The 5,061-nt window shown below is 37.1% G+C and overlaps 1 non-coding gene across 1 annotated transcript; it reads right to left on the reverse strand.

The window, feature by feature from the left end:
* Positions 1 to 4,726: 4,726 nt before the first annotated feature.
* Positions 4,727 to 4,834, reverse strand: LOC112768244 (small nucleolar RNA R71). Its single transcript, XR_003185680.1, has one exon. It is a non-coding gene; the product is annotated as a small nucleolar RNA R71 (small nucleolar RNA).
* Positions 4,835 to 5,061: the final 227 nt, after the last annotated feature.

Consider the following 5,061-nt stretch of genomic DNA (forward strand, 5'->3'; position numbering starts at 1 on the left):
GAGAAGAAGAAACGGAAGCCAAATCTTTAACTAAATTCAAAATGAAGAAAGGGGGAAAAACAGCAAAGAGAAGAATTAATAGGTTATTAAACCCTCGTACATTCCCAAGGCAAAGAGACGCGCATTTCAAAAGAACAAAGGAAAGCCTGTTTCAAAAAATTAAAAAAAAGAAAAACTTTTCTCATTCAGAGGGATCTGTACAAAAAAAATCGACAATGCTCGAGCTCAACTTCTCCAGAGAAGGATTGAAGTCCTGAAACTAGGGACTCTACCTCAAAAGGAAGATCACGCTCAAGCAGGGGCACTGTTCATACCCTGGGTCGAACTGTCCGACCCGAGATGTTTAAACGACAAAGTCGACCGACCTCTTCAGGTCAGGACTATCCGACCTCTTCTCAAAGAGCTCGGCCAAATCACTAGGAAAGCCCAACAAGGGCCCAAACAGAGGAACATGACCCAAATCCAAAGGCAGCTCAAGCCTATAGAGATAAGGGCGGTTCCCTTGAAGATAAGATGACTTCACTCAAAGATAAGATAAGATAATTATCTTATCTCCAAAGAAGTCATTCCTCACCATTATAAATACACTGGAGCACCCAGGTATAACTCATACTTTAATTCTACTAAAAACCTGCTTAATACCCTTGCTAACTTAAGCATCGGAGTCCCTTGCAGGTACCACCACCCTCTAGTGAACAAAGGATCAGCAGCGTAGCCAGTCCAATGAGTTGGACGCGACAGCTCCGGCCACCACCCACCAGCCAGACACGTCAGCTCCAATCAGTACAGAAGATCTCATCCAAGATCGACCTACAGTTTTAGGTAACCCTCGGAACAGTCCTCCTTCCAATTTGGAAATTGTGGGAAGCAGATGGGTATATGATGAGCGGATAATTTATACGCTTTTTGGCATTATTTTTAGGTAGTTTTTAGTATGTTTTAATTAATGTTTAGTGTATTTTTATTAGTTTTTATTCAAAAATCACATTTTTGGACTTTACTATGAGTTTATGTGTTTTTCTGTGATTTCAGGTATTTTCTGGCTGAAATTGAGGGACCTGAGCAAAAATATGATTTAGAGGCTGAAAAAGGACTGCAGATGCTGTTAGATTCTGACCTCCCTGCACTCAAAGTGGATTTTCTGGAGCTACAGAAGCCCATTTTGCACGCTCTTAATTGAGTTGGAAAGTAGACATCTTGGACTTTCCAGAAATATATAATAGTCCATACTTTGCCTGATATTTGATGGCCCAAACCGGCGTTCTATGTCAGCATAAAATTTCTGGCGTAAAAACGCCATAACTGGCATAAAAACGCTAGAACTGGCATAAAAGCTGGAGTTAAACACCCAAACTGGCACAAAAGCTGGCGTTTAACTCCAAGAGAAGCCTCTACATGTGAAAGCTTCAATGCTCAGCCCAAGCACACACCAAGTGGGCCCGGAAATGGATTTCTGCATCATTTACTTATTTCTGTAAACCCTAGGCTACTAGTTCTCTATAAATAGGACCTTTTGCTATTGTATTTTCATCGGGGAAATCTTTAGTTCATCTTTTGATCTCTTGATCACGCTTTGGGGGCTGGCCATTCGGCCATGCCTGAACCTTCATTACTTTTGTATTTTCAATGGTGGAGTTTCTACACACCATAGATTAAGGTGTGGAGCTCTGTTGTTCCTCATGAATTAATGCAAAGTACTATTGTTTTTCTATTCAACTCAAGCCTATTTCTTCTCCAAGATATTCATTCGCACTCAAGAACATGATGAATGTGATGATTATGTGACACTCATCACCATTCTCACCTATGAATGCGTGCCTGACAACCACTTCCGTTCTACATGCAAACAAGCTTGAATGTGTATCTCTTGGATTTTTAATCTAAGATTAAAACCTTCGTGGTATAGGCTAGAATTATTGGTGGCCATTCCTGAGATTTGGAAAGTCTAAACCTTGTCTGTGGTATTCCGAGTAGGATCTAGGAAGGGATGACTGTGACGAGCTTCAAACTCGCGAGTGTTGGGCGTAGTGACAGATGCAAAAGGATCAATGGTCCTATTCCAACATGATCGAGAACCAACAGATGATTAGCCGTGCGGTGACAGCGCATTTGGACCATTTTTACTGAGAGGACGGGAGGTAGCCATTGACAATGTTGAAACCCAATATACAGCTTGCCATGGAAAGGAGTATGAATGATTGGATGAAGGCAATAGGAAAGCAGAAGTTCAAAAGGAACGAAGCATCTTCATACGCTTATCTGAAATTCTCATCAATGAATTACATAAGTATCTCTATCTTATTTTATGTTTTATTCATCTTTTAATTATCAATTCTCTATAACCATTTGAATCCACCTGACTGAGATTTACAAGATGACCATAGCTTGCTTCAAGCCGACAATCTCCGTAGGATCAACCCTTACTCACGTAAGGTTTATTACTTGGACGACCCAGTGCACTTGCTGGTTAGTTGTACGGAATTGTGAAAAAGAGTTGAGATTACAATTGTGCGTACCAAGTTGTTGGCGCCATTGATGATCACAATTTAGTGCACCAAGTTTTTGTCGCCGTTGCCGGGGATTATTCGAGTTTGGACAACTGACGGTTCATCTTGTTGCTTAGATTAGGTAACTTTATTTTATTTTTATTCTTCAAAATTTTTAAGAATGAATTCTAGAGTTTCAGATGATGTTTTTATCATCACAAAAGCTGATTGATTCTCATCAATTTAGCTGTTGTATGTAATGTCCTGCTGAAGTTTGGCTAGCCATGTGTAATCTTTTTAGACTGAAGCTTTAGACTAACATTGCATGATTCCTGGAATTCTTATTAAGAATTTTGAAATCTTTATTTTCTTTTCCAAATAATTTTCGAAAAACTACAAAAAAAATTATAAAATCATAAAAACCAAAAATAATTTATGTTTCTTGTTTGAGTCTAGTGTCAATTTTTAAGTTTGGTGTTCTGCATGTTTTATTTAATTCCCTGCATTTTTCGAATGTATGAATTTTGTTCTTCAGTAATCTTCAATATTGTTCTTGATGATTTCCTTGCTCTGATCTTTAATTTCTCTTGTTTTGTGTGTTTTGTTGTTTTTCATATGCATTCTCAATTTGTTAGTATTTCTAATATGAAAATTTCTAAGTTTGGTGTCCTGCATGCATTGTTTATTTGATCTTAGTTTTACATGATTAGTTTTATTTTGTTGTTTTTCATCATTAAAAATTCAAAAATTCTTTTCAAAATTATGTCTTTTTAAGTCAATAATACAGAGAAATAAAGATTCAGAACATGCAGCAGAGGAATTACACAGAAAAAGATGGGCGTTCAAAACGCCCAGTGAGGAAGGAAAACTGGCGTTTAAACGTCAGCCAGGGTACCTGGCTGGGCATTAAATGCCCAAAAGGGTAGTATTTTGGGCGTTAAACGCATGAATGTATACCATTCTGGGCGTTTAACGCCAGGATGGCACAAGAGGGAAGATTTTGTTTTCAATTCAAATCTTTTTCAAATTTTCATAATTTTTCAAAATCAAATCTTTTTCAGATCATATCTTTTCAATCATATGTTTTCAAAATCAAATCCTTTCCATTTTTTTAGTATTTTCAAAAATCCTTACTACAATTAATGATTTAATTCAAAATTTTTAAGTTGTTACTTGCCTATTAAGAAATGATCAAATTTTAAATTCTAGAATCATATCTTTTAAATTTCTTGTTAGCCAAGACATTAATTTTAAAAATCAAATATTTCTAATTGTTTATCAATTATATCTTTTTAAAAAACCATATTTTTTCAATCATATCTTTTCAATCACATCTTTTTCAAAATAATTTTCAATCATATCTTTTTTATTTCTAATTTCAAAATCTTTTTCAAAATCACTTAACTACTTTCTCAATTTTAATTTTCGAAAATGATCAACCAAATTTTCAAAATTTCTTTTAATTATTTCAAAATCTTTCTAAATTTAATTTCGAAAAAATTCTTTCCCCCTTCTCACATCCTTCTATTTAAGGGACTAACATTCCTCCTCAATGTGCAATTCGAACTCTCTCCCTCTCCATAAGTTCGAATTCTCTCCTTTCTACCTCCTCCTTCTATTCTTCTTTTCCTCTGACATCTCAAGGAATCTCTATACCGTGACATAGAGGATTCTATACTTTCTCCTTCTCTCTTTCATATGAGCAGGAGCAAAGACAAAGGAATTCTTGTTGAAGCTGATCCTGAACCTGAAAGGACCTTGAAGAGAAAGCTAAGAGAAGCTAATGCACAACTCTCTGTAGAGGACCTAACAGAAATTTTCAAACAAGAAGAAGCCATGGCAGCCGAAAATAACAACAATGCCAACATTGCAAGGAAGGTGCTTGGTGACTTTACTGCAGCTACTCCCGACTTCTATGGGAGAAGCATCTCTATCCCTGCCATTGGAACAAACAACTTTGAGCTAAAGCCTCAATTAGTTTCTCTAATGCAACAGAATTGCAAGTTTTATGGACTTCCATTGGAAGATTCTCATCAGTTCTTAGTTGAATTCTTGCAAATCTGTGACACTGTCAAGACCAATGGGTTGACCCTGAGGTCTACAGACTTATGCTCTTCCCTTTTGCTGTAAGAGACAGAGCTAGGATATAGTTGGATTCACAACCTAAGGAAAGCCTGAACTCTTGGGAAAAGCTGGTCAGTGCTTTTCTGGCCAAATTCTTTCTACCTCAAAAATTGAGTAAGCTAAGAGTGGAGGTCCAGACCTTCAGACAGAAGGAAGGTGAACCCCTCTATGAAGCTTGGGAAAGATACAAGCAATTGATCAGAAGGTGTCCTTCTAACATGCTTTCTGAATGGAGCATCATGGGTATCTTCTATGATGGTCTGTCTGAACTGTCCAAGATGTCATTGGATAGCTCTGCTAGAGGATCTCTTCATCTGAAGAAGATGCCTGCAGAAGCTCAAGAACTCATTGAGATGGTTGCAAATAACCAATTCATGTACACTTCTGAAAGGAATCCTGTGAATAATGGGACAAATCAGAAGAAAGGAGTTCTTGAGATTGATACTCTGAA

This window comes from Arachis hypogaea, chromosome 17 (genome assembly GCF_003086295.3).
Source record: "Arachis hypogaea cultivar Tifrunner chromosome 17, arahy.Tifrunner.gnm2.J5K5, whole genome shotgun sequence".
Classification (NCBI taxonomy): Eukaryota; Viridiplantae; Streptophyta; class Magnoliopsida; order Fabales; family Fabaceae; genus Arachis; species Arachis hypogaea.